This window comes from Anolis carolinensis, chromosome 6, assembly GCF_035594765.1.
Source record: "Anolis carolinensis isolate JA03-04 chromosome 6, rAnoCar3.1.pri, whole genome shotgun sequence".
NCBI lineage: Eukaryota > Metazoa > Chordata > Lepidosauria > Squamata > Dactyloidae > Anolis > Anolis carolinensis.
Window position 1 is genome coordinate 103,095,016 of NC_085846.1, and position 12,773 is coordinate 103,107,788.

Here is a 12,773-nt window from a genome sequence, read left to right on the forward strand (position 1 = left end):
AATTCTCCTCACAGGAGTGTCTTTTCCCCCCTCACTCTTGGTTCTTATATTTCTGTTCCCCCAAACTAAGTACCAAATTTGCTGATTATTATTATTAATTACTAGTTTCTCAGGAATGTTTATAGATAAGAAACAGAAGACTGAGCTTTATTACTCTCTTGGCATGTAACAAAGTTATGCAACCTTCAGCCAAAGGTCCTTTATTTATTTACAGTATTTATATTCCGCCCTTCTCACCCCGAAGGGGATTCAGGGCGGATTACAATGAACACATATATGGCAAACATTCAATGCCAACAGACAAACAACATATATAGACAGACACAGAGGCATTTAACATTTTTTTCCAGCTTCACGATTCCGGCCACAGGGGGAGCTGTTGCTTCACTGTCCACTAGTGGCTGTACTTCCTCATTCCTTTCCTTGTGTTTTGCTGGCAGTTTTATGATGTTGTAAATTAGTTAAATTAGCCTCCCGCATAAAGCGTACCTAAATTTCCCTACTTGACAGATGCAACTGTTTTTCGGGGCTGCATAGGTCAACAGCAAGCCGGGCTATTTAATGGTTGGGGGCTTAACCCGACCCGGGCTTCGAACTCATGACCTCTCGGTCAGTAGTGATTTATTACAGCTGGTTACTAGCCAGCTGCGCCACAGTCCGGCCCTGGTTTAGCTAAACCAGGGACTGGACAGGATCTAGTAACTATCTATCCATATTTTTACAGGCTCTGTGTTGCTACTTTCACCAATCCCAGATGGCTGCAGAGCTCCATGTTCTGAGATTAGCAGAGCTGCCTATGCAACCAGGGGGATCGGAGTGCCTGTGATGACCAGGAGCTCACATGAAGCTTTGCAACAATCTGTGAGTAGCAAGGGTGTCACGGACAGTAAGGTGATGGTCCCAGGTCAATACTGTCGTGGCTCAGGACCATGTGGACTCCAACCTGCCACTGCCATGGGTTTGGGATGGTCTCTTTCTGTTCTGCATTTCCCAACCAATGTATGCTTGCCCTAGGTCTGTTATCATATATTTTCACTCCACTGAATGCAATGAAGCCCAATCTCTGTTAATATGACCCACCCCATTCCTAATAGAGGCATTGCACTTAGCTCCTAGCCATCTCTAGTCCCCTGACAGTTACTTTAAAAGTAAAAAGTAAAAGTGGTTGGAGGAAAAAATCAATTATAACATGTCACCTTTCCTGCTTTCCTGCTTTCCTGAACTTACTTCATTCTTTTTGTCCATCTTCTCAGTTCCTTCCGCCAATGCAAATATTTATGCTGTCAAAGGGAGCAGAACCATTCCATCTGCACAGGTATGTTTATGTAACTTTCATGCAGATGGCTGGATCTTATAAATTATTCAAGCGCAAGAAGAGTCCTTAGGCAAAATGTGAGTGCCCTTCAGTGTGTGCCATGAGCTCATTCTGATGAGAAAAGAGGTAGCAGAACCACAGGTTGAAACAGTTGAGAAGCAGAAGGCAAATTGGGATCTACTACCATTTTGTTGGCTGATTTATTTGCCTCCTAATTTAATAATAATGACAAGAATTAAAAGACTCCCCCACACTAATTTATGCTTGTAGCAAGGGAGAAACAGTTTCAGAAAAATAAGGCATATATTCTGATGTGGAGGGACGTTTTAGCTTGGCCCTGGAACTCAAGTACAACTCCCATTATTCATGGCCATTAGCTACATTGATTGGGGATAATGGGAGCTATAGACTAATGCCATCTTGGAATCAAAGGCTGGGAAACACTGTAAAATACATCTCACTATTTTTCTACAGTATTTATATAAAGTGGACCCTTCATATTCACTGAGATTTGGTTAAGATACCCTGGTGTTACCAAAATCCATGTGCTCAAGTTCCATTCTATATAATGGCATTCCTTATATAAAGAGGCTAAATAAAAATTTGCTTTTTAGATTTAATATTTTCAAGCAGTGAAAGCAGTTGAACCCATGCATAAAGAATCCATGGATATGGAGGGCTGACCATACTATTTCCCTTTGTAATCATAATACTGAGAATAAAATGGATAAGGATTTTGAGGCTGAGACCTAAACTGCTAAGGATATCCTGTGTACTATTATGCAGCTTCCTGTTCCTGGTGAAACATCTCTGCCTCTTGGTTCTTTTGCCTTCTCAAAGCTCAGTAAGGAATGCATCCATTACCTAAAAATAACATTGACAAGATTTTAAAAATAGCAGTACTTCAGGTGATCTCATGAAGTACCTTAGAAATCTTGAATGTCTGTTGAAAGGCAAAAACTATGAAACATCACACTTCATGCAGTTGAAACTGCAGCCACAATTAAACACATGATTAAGTAAGCATCAGTTATGCTCATTTCAATAGAATTAATGCCTTTGTGGCTTTAACTGTGACTGTACAATGCAGGAGCTACAGAGGCCTATTTTATCCATATGGGCAAAAGGAACAGATGCACATCTCTAATTAAAATAGATGGGCTGCTGAGTAAGAACTTGCAGAAGGTGCAGTTGGGGAAGGTAAGGAAATGTTCAGATTGGCTGTTTGCCTTCCTTTTGTCTCCTTCTCTCCTGCATGACACAAACATCCTTTGTTTGTTTCAGACAGTAAGTCTTTGTGATGGGAAATAGTCTTTTATATTTGTCCACAGGGACTACAGATGGAAGACTGCATACAGAGGGCTTGAGGAATTACACAGGATAACCTTGTCATTCACCAGCAGACCCCTTTGTCCCTGGATCCAATACATACGAAAAGGGGCTCCACTGTAAAGCAACTGCATACATGGAAATATCTCATGGAAGTGAGCGTCCTGACTGAGCCAAAGCCCACTCCCCGTCTTATTTGAGACAATCTAATTGTGCAAGATATTTCAATCTTGCATGCAAGAAGGAATTGTTTACACAGCATCCTCCCTATAAACAGGTGTTCCAGAGTGCTCTGCAAAGAAAGACATGTAAGAAGGGGGATTGTGCAGAAAACCCACATACATTTTCTGTGCAGAAAACACATTTCCTGCAAAGAAAACGTATATTTTTTTGGGGGGGGGGGGGTTGCACACACTAATTTTTTTCTTTCCGCACAGAAAACTCCTCCAGAACTTTTCAGGACTTTCAAATATTGGGGGAGAAACTGTGCATACATCTCACTGTTCTATTATTCTTTCTGATGGGTTTTATCAATTACCAAGAGCCGCCTTCATTTTTTCTTAAACTAGAAAACAAACACTATAGTCTCTCTAGTTCTGATTCACATAAAGAAGCACACCATGGAGGAAGAGAGGCATGGCCAGTGGTCTGGTGGGAAGTTGTTCCTTTTTCTCTCAAAACTCCTTTCACACATGACTTTCCCATTCTTATGCCTATAATAATAATAATAATAATAATAATAATAATAATAATAATAATAACAATAATAATAACAATAATAATAATATAATAAAACTTTATTTATATACTGCCCTATCTCCCAGAAGGGACTCAGGATGGTTTATAACAATAAGACACAGCATACAATATATAATACAGTAGAGTCTCACTTATCCAACACTCGCTTATCCAACGTTCTAGATTATCCAACGCATTTTATAGTCAATGTTTTCAATACATCGTGATATTTTGGTGCTAAATTCGTAAATACAGTAATTACTACTTAGCATTACTGCATATTGAACTACTTTTTCTGTCAAATTTGTTTTATAACATGATGTTTTGGTGCTTAATTTATAAAATCATAACCTAATTTGATGTTGAATAGGCGTTTCCTTAATCCCTCCTTATTATCCAACATATTCGCTTATCTAACATTCTGCTGGCCCGTTTATGTTGGATAAGTGAGACTCTACTGTACATACAATACATACCAATATAAAAACAGATTATTTCACAAAATAAAATGTTACACTAAAAATAGCAATCAATGATAATCATAACAGGTCTAGAGAACATTATGCTCAGTCTGAGTCCAAATTTGAGAAGTAGGATACTCAAATTCAGATCTTCATCTAATTGTTTACATCCACATCCTGTGTTATACTGGGGAAAATGGTACATATAACTGCAAGTATTAAATTATTTTTGGGCCTCCGATGGCGCAGCGTGTTAAACCACTGAGCTGCTGAACTTGTGGACCAAAAGGTCGCAGGTTCAAATCCCTGGAGTGGAGTGAGCGCCCGCTGTTAGCCCCAGCTTCTGCCAACCTAGCAGTTCAAAAACGTGCAAATATGAGTAGATCAATAGGTACCGCTCTAGTGGGAAGGTAATGGTGCTCCATGCAATCATGCCGGCCACATGGCCTTGGAGGTGTCTATGGACAACGCCGGCAATTTGGCTTAGAAATGGAGATGAGCACCAACCCCCAGAGTCAGACACGACTGGACTTAACATCAGGGGAAACCTTTACCTACTTATTAAATCATTTTAAATTGTTCTAACTAATTTTAAGTGTTGAAGGATTTAATATGTATTTAGTATTTCAAATTTATGCTTAATTGGTCTGTTACATATTCATTTTACTGAATGCTATCCTTAAATGTTAGAATTTAAGGTAGGACATAATAAATCAAATAGTGTGGATGCATTTATGGATTCCTCACATTTGCCCTCTAAGAAGTATTAAAATTTCTGATACTACCACGATCCCTGGTTATCTGTTATTTCTATGACCTCTGATACTTCCAAATTTTGGGATGAAAATTCCATCGGATAGACACCACCAGTTCATGGGTTACATTGTTTTTGTGAACCAAGATGTGGGAACAGCAGCTGGTAAAATCTGACCAAAGATAACATGGGAACCACTCCTGAAAGCAGGAAAGTATGGGCAAATATGTGAGAAATGTCGAGTAGAATGATTTGTTTATTTATGTCAATGTGAGATGCTGTGAATTCCCAAGGAACCACAGCCATTCACTGGAGTCCCTACCTTGTCTGGTAATGCCCGACCCTGAAAAGGGAAAAATAGGACAAATGAAAGGAAGGAAATAGTTGAAATGTTCAGCTTCCAATGGAACAAGTCTGAATAGCCTTGAGCTGACAGATGTAAAAGTATGATTGTTTAACAACTTCCTCCCTGCCAAGAGGCTATATTACAAGCATTTGTAAAATACAATACCAAATAAAACACAATACGGTGCAGTCCCATGCAAGTGCACTCTGTAAACTGAATAACTTACAATAGAAAATGAAGCAACTTGGCCAAATTTTCTTGGCTTCTACAATTCTAACAGAAAGGAAATGATTATATGCTGAACTGTAACTCTTTGCTTTACTTGATCTTTCTATTCTTTCTACCTCTTGCAGTGCCTCAAAGTAAGTTGAGTAGGCTTATTACTGCCATCGGATAGCTTTGTTTAATGAAAAACTGTTTATCTTAAACATTAAAATCTCTTCGGTGTCAACTGGAGCATCAGTTTAAAAATAAAGTATTTTATTAAGTGGGACAGAAAATCACTCTCTGGAACAAAAATAACCAGAAAAGCTTTCCAGTATACTGCCCAGAAGGGGGGGGGAAAGGAGAATAAGATGCCTGTGTTCAGCATGTGGATCTTTGGAGTTGCAGATTCCATTATCCTTCACCTTTTATTGTATTGGTTATTTGTTTGTTTGTTTACTTTATTTTTACCCCGCTGTATCTCACCTCAAGGAGGACTCACAGTGGCTTCCTATTAAGGATGATAGAAGATGCAGCCTGTTTGGTATCTACATTCAAGGAACTCTAGGGTTCTTACTGAATCAGTGATCCAATGGCAAAATGATTACAGGATTTCCTTAGGAAGATTTGTTCATAGGAGGTTTGCATCTGCCTTCCTCTGGGGCTGAGATATAATGATTTGCCCAAGGTCACCCAGTGGTTTTCCATGACTGATTCAAATTCTGGTCTCCAGAGCTGTAGTTCATTGTTTAAACTATTATATCACATGGCTCCCACTGATGCTGAAATTCCTGAAACTGTCTTAATTCTACTTACCAAAAGATCCTCTTGAGGTCTTAAAGGGCTTTCTTCTTAGTGGAAATGAGAGGCTGCCTTTCCCATCTTCCACCTCTGGAACTAGAATAATTAATGATTCCATCATCACCTTTTCTCATTTATGTCTAAAAAACAGAATGCGTAGAAGACATACAACCTTATCTTCATCATCTACAAATCAATATTATACTGAACAAGTTGAATGCAGAATTACTTTTGCCCCTGGAGAATTGCAAGTGTCCTGCAGACAAAAATGTGACTTGTGAGTTTGAGTTGTTATGGCAATTCTTTATCTTCCTTCGGTTCTCCAGAAATTCTTTTGCATATTTTGGTCCACAGCTTTCCCCAAGTTTTATGTTCACCCAGCTCTGGGCTACCAATGGCAATAATCTCTCCCTACTATCTATACTCCCTGTCCCTTCAAGCCCTTGCTTCTCTGGAAACATGTGGCCCCATGACTCAGAGGTCCCATTGTTTTGCTGACAGTGAGAGGAATACCATGAAGAGCCAGATGTTGCTCATTTTCTTGAGATACAGATATAGATATAATATATCCCTTAAGCATGATGCATGGGCTCTTCTCCTATTTTTATTTTTATTTATTTACTTTATTTATATTTCACCTTTCTCCTCATGGGGACTCAAGGCAGCTAACAAGCACACAATTTAATCACAATTTAAGACAATAGGTCACAATTTAAAACAATTTCTATCTCCCCCACAGCAGCCTGTGAGATGTTTGTGACTTAGCCCAATATCACTCAGTGAGTTTCCTGACCAACTGGAGGATTTGGATCATGAGAACAATTGTGAAATAGTCAAATACACACATCACTGAGATGCTATTTATCTTAGATTATTATTATTTACTTTATTAACACCCCACTTTTCTCCCTGAGGAGATGCATAAGAGCCAGTGTCCTCTTACTTTGTACAGCTATTGTATGGTGTATAAAAGTATTTGGCTGCTTCCCCAGACAAACCTTGGCATAAGAAAAAATATGCTGCTTTGGGCACATGTTGATGCAATGTGCCACTTTTGTCTGATCAACTTCTCTCCTCTCCATGGTAACAAGTCTACTGGCTTCATCTGAGAAGAGCAGAAAGCATCAAGGCAATGTATGTGTTTATGTGTTTAGAAACTGCTCAACTAGTTCCCTTCTTGCTCTTTTAATATCACCACAGCCCTTCCTATCTGAGAGCCTGGACTCCAGGTTGAGCAAACAACTGGGGAGAGGGGGCAACATGTGGCTGCCTAGATGTTGTAGGGCAACTTATTCAACATCAGCCCGAAATGGCATAGAAAATGAACATATGAGAAATGCAATTTAACAACATTTGGAGAGGCATCTGTTATCCAGACACTCTTTTTTCTCATTAACCAAAATCTGTATAGATACAGGAAAGTAAATACATAGACAAGTTGGAAGCTCTGGGCCAGGAACCCACACTAGCAGATAGGAGGCCAAGAACTTCAGGGTAGCAATTGAGCATCATCCATTCTACTTTCCCCCAAGTTTTGTGACTTTCATCTCTCTTCCTCTCTGTCAGTCTCTCTTGTTCATATTCAGTTTAGTACGTTGGAGAGCTTCTTAATCATTTAAACAGCAGATTCTTATGACCTCATCCAATGAGCCGATTTACCCACTGCATGCCACTTCTTCTCCCCTTTCACCACAAAGCCCATTACATGGCATACAGGGACTTCTGGCCATACTCTGCGGTGAAAAAGAAGAGGAAGCGGCACATGCCACCACCACAGCAACACAGGAGGCTTCCCATATTGGTTTTGGAACAATGGGGGGAATCCGGGTGGTGGCACTTTCCTTCATGGAATGGAGATTGACAAAGTCAGTTGATGAGGGGCATGGAGTGACAGGTTCTCCACACACCCTGCCGGGACCCCATGGATTTACCATGATGTGTGGAGAATTCTCATTCTAATGTGATAAGGTCCATAGTCCCATTCACATGCCACTGTTTGTCTTAACAATTGCATGAAATAAACTCTGGTGAATGACTCTTTGCCCAAACAAGAAAAGGATGATCTAATTGTAGTTTCTGCAAATACCTTCATAGATCTTTTCTATACTATAAATAATAATAATAATAATAATAATAATAATAATAATAATAATAATAAAACTTTATTTATATACCGGCCTATCTCCCGGATGGGACTCAGGGCAGTTTACAGTCATAAAAGCAACACAAACATTACATAACAACATAATACACATTATTAAACAAAGTAAAATAATACAATTATAACAATAAATCACACTTACATGACTAGATCAAGGGGACGGGAACCATAAACCTAATATATTAAAATGTATCATTTTAGGCTAGGGAAATCTTGTGCAATATATTCAGGCTCAGAAATCGGCGGTACTACCCAGTTATACCACTTTGGTACCACTTTAACTGCCATTTCTACATCTTATCAAATCCTAGGTTTTATAGTTTGCTAAGAATGTAGTGATATCTGGCAGAGAATTCTAAATACCTCCTGTGTAAAGAAGAAATGCAGATATAAATAAAATAAAATATACTATATCTGTGAGCACAAGCTACACAGGCTGTTGTTTCCTGTTTCCACACAAATACTCTCTTGCATTGCTGCAACTTCCATGAGTCTTTTACTCCAAAACAGAGACAGGCCTAATTGGCTTGTGTTGAGTGCTTTGTTAAAAAACAAAAACCAGACATATACCCATGAGGCTTATATGCACCCTTACTTGAAAAACATTAGTTTATGATCTGTTCAGATGAAGATCTCTCTGAATATATGGAGCATAACATATCAGCCTCCAGGGAAACAGCCACAGCAACAACAAAGAAAGGAGCTTTATGTGAAGATATTCATATTTGTAATTCACACTACATTTATTATATATGACTCCACAACATGTAATGTTGGATTTAAAGAACAAACCAAATGATGGATACTGTAACTCACGTCTTTCCACTCCCATTATCCTGAGCCAGTATCAACAGCCAACTGAACGCAAATCAGGACCAAGCCTAAAGTAGACTTTGTGCCAAATGTTTCTCATAGTTGGCTTGGGCATAAGAGCCACAGGCCAACATAATGGCTTTTCTGTCGAGCAGAGCAGAGAAAGAATGAGAAAAGCACATGGTAATTGCCTAGCAATTGCTGCTCCCGGGCCATCCTTTATTTGTTTATACATATCAAAATTTCAGGTCTCTAATAATTGTTTTCTCAATATAGTCACTACGGTTTCCTGTCCTTAAGCTATATATACAAGCGTCACCCTAATGTTTATTGAACCAGCATCTGTTGATAAGAGTTTTCTACTCTTTGAGTTTCACAGAGTTTTCCTGTCAGCAAACCCTCAACAGCTTGTGCAGAGATTCACATAGCCTAATCAACAGACGTGAGTATATTTTTTAAAAAGAAAATCTTATCCATCTCATATTTCTTGTTATTTAAGACAAATTTGACCATGACACTACACGGTAGATAACTGTAGAGTGCTATTAAAAAGATATGCCTAAGTGGAACCTCTGGAAATTGAAACAATGGGAGCATTTGTGTCAGGAAATGTTAGCTGCAGGTAGCAATGGCATACCAATTTTAATTCACTTTGAAAGGGACTCTGGACTCAGCTATAGTTTAACAGATCCCAGTATTCTGTCCTCCATCTGTGGTGTCAGCTGGTGTAGGCCTCCTCCAATTGGCCCTCCATTTTGGCACAGTTTTCACTTAGGAGATCCAATCTCATCCAGTCGCCTGCTACAGTTTTGATACATGGTGCTAATAAACATAATTATTAAATACAGTCAAAATCATCCATATATACTGGTCAAATCATAATGAATAGCCTAACATACTGTAAGAGCATTCTGATTTACTCTGATCCCTTCTCAAACATTTGCCATTTGGATGCTTGCAACCCTTGCTGTAGTTAGCAATCATTGCTGGATTTGGGAAGGGATGTAGCTCAGCAATAAAGCACATGCTTTGCATGCAGAAGGTCCCAGGTTCAATCCATAACATCATTAAGTAGGATTCCAGTCTGGAGAGCCGCTCCCAGTCAGTAGAGTAGGCTATATAATACTGAACTAGGTGGATATTGCTACATCTAGCTCATTACTGCTAGAGACCAGACTTATGTCTATTTAAAAATTGTGTAGAATGGAGAATTTCAGGTTACAAGCAACACCTGATGAAATTCCCTCTTCTTTGCTACCATTGAAGGAACAAGAGTCCCAACTTTCATTTCACTTGGTAGCCATAATCACTATCAAATAAAGTGTGAAACTATTCCCAGTTTTCATTACTTCTGAAGCAAAAGACAGAGTTTGGAAAAAATGCTTTACAAATAACCAGTTGCTGTTGAAGTTCTATTGCCCAACAAATACTTAATCATTGATAGTTACCATGTTTCATCTTGTTCCTCAAATGTACAATACTTATAACCCAGATAGCTGCAGCAAAAATCATCATCATATCATCATAGGCTATCACTCAAGGCTGAGTATGATGGTTTTCCAAGTGTAGTGTCTTAGCGGTGGATCCATAGGTGACTGTAGAGACCATGACAAGAGCCATGACAGGCAAAGTTGATTGCTGGATAGACCACTGGTTAATTCAATCCACAATGACTATCAAGATCACCCTCAAACGTAGATTCCAAAGAGGAAAGGTAAGATGGAAAATAAACACCCAAGCCCTTCAAGAGCCCTCGAAATGAACCCTTCTTCAAACAATGCTCAAGGAGCAAAAATAACATTCCTTAAATAGTAGTATGATTTATTTGGCATAATGTAAGCCTTCATGGACTATAGTCAATTTCATGGACTATTGTTCACCTTCGATCCCATGCTGGGAGAAAGATGGGATATAAATTAAATAAATAAAATCAGAATCATATCGGTATATTGTTGTTTCAACTGACAGATATTTATGGACCTATTTGAAAAGGTTTTGGCTAAGGATATTCCTTTCTAAACTAAAAATCCCAAGATCCCATGAGATGTTGACATGGGAATTGAAGTGCAATCATAGCACTATGATAAAATACAACACAGTATGAAATGGCCTCAGGAATGAATTCCCTTTAGAATATTTCTCCATTTTACTATCCTCTGCAATAGATTGTGCAAAATAAGAGTACCTAAAAACTACAGCACTCCAAAATGTGAACAAATGAACACAAACAAATTTAGTTTATTATTTTTATTGTTTTTAGCAGCTTTGAGGCCTAAGGGTCCACCAATGTGGAAAAGAAAGGTGGCATATTAATAGTTAATGGATAAATAAATAAACATTTTTGGACACGGAAATGCATGTCATGCACAATAATTTCAAAAGAGCTTGAGGCAATATCATGAACTGAGTTTTTGAATAGTCTAATTTGTCAGCCTTAAAAGGACTGACAAATTAGCATTAAAACTCAAGCAATAGCCCTGTCTCGGAAATGTATGTGTGCTCAGTTGTGGATATACACATTCAGAACATACACCCAACACAACAACAAAAATTTGGATGGCACAGATATCTCTGTTTTGCCATTCTTATCTCCAAAATACAAGTATGGTATACACACTTTGTGGTCCAAAAATGGACAGAACTAGCTCTGTATGCCTAAGGTGTTGCTGGACTTGTTTTTATGGAAGAATAGTCCTGATGCTCAAGAGCAGGGTTTACATTGCTGATTTTAAACTTGGACTAGCAGTCAGTATGAGAACTCAGACATCGAGCAGATGGCAAGCTTATGTTACAGAAAAAAATTAGAACAATATAAAGTCAGTGCTCTGGGGCAATAAATAAATATAGCAGAAACTGCCTGTGTGTGAAACATTGGCAATATCACACATGTGCAACTTAGCCATAGACACCTAACTATTGGGCAAGTACTGAAAACAACCTGCTGATGCCATTTTAATAGAGTTGATCAGCTTTGGAATCAACATGACTAATTCTACATATATCATAAGTCTGCATCCAAGAACACGTCCCCTTTCCAACTTCCTTGTCTGTTCAGTGTAGCATTCTGTCATGTGTTCTTTTTAACATGATGGAATTCATCACTTTTTACCTGTTCAGATTTCTACACATTTAAAATAGCACTCACTGCATGAACATATTCAACACCTCACTTGACTAACAGTGTTTTGCATGCATTTGGAATAGGCATATTTTCCCATGCACCATTTATAATAATGTGGGTATTTTTCCTAGATACATACACCAAAAAATGGCTTTGTACCCTTTATTCATTCTACAGGTGACCATTGCTGCTGGTGATTTGGAAATAAACATCAAGTATATAGTGCTTTGCCAACAATGTTACAGTTAGCACATCTTGAATTTGCCCCATAACACATTGATGAGATTCAGGTCACATCATTATTTTTATATGCCACATTTCCTTCAAGGTAGCATGCATTTTTTCCTCCTCACTGTTTTTATCCTCATAACAATGCTGTGACAAGGTTAGGCTGAGAGATTATGATTGGCCCAAAATAACCGACTGTGCTCAAGTATGGATTTTAATTCAGGACTCCATAGTCCTATTATGACTACTACATTACGTTCGTCACACCCACAAATCTACTATTATATTTAAAGATTCACTGGGGTCTGTCCTTCATTGCACAAGCATGGCAACTAACCTACCCAATCTAATACAGTTTCAAAAGTTCCCAGAAATCTCTGTGGAATACATGTATTACTCAGCTTCAGGGAATACATTTGAGGCTGTGGGTGTGCTAACAGAAGGAAATGATATTTGAATACTTGTTATCCTCAAGGGTCATGATATTGAGTTTCTCTATTCC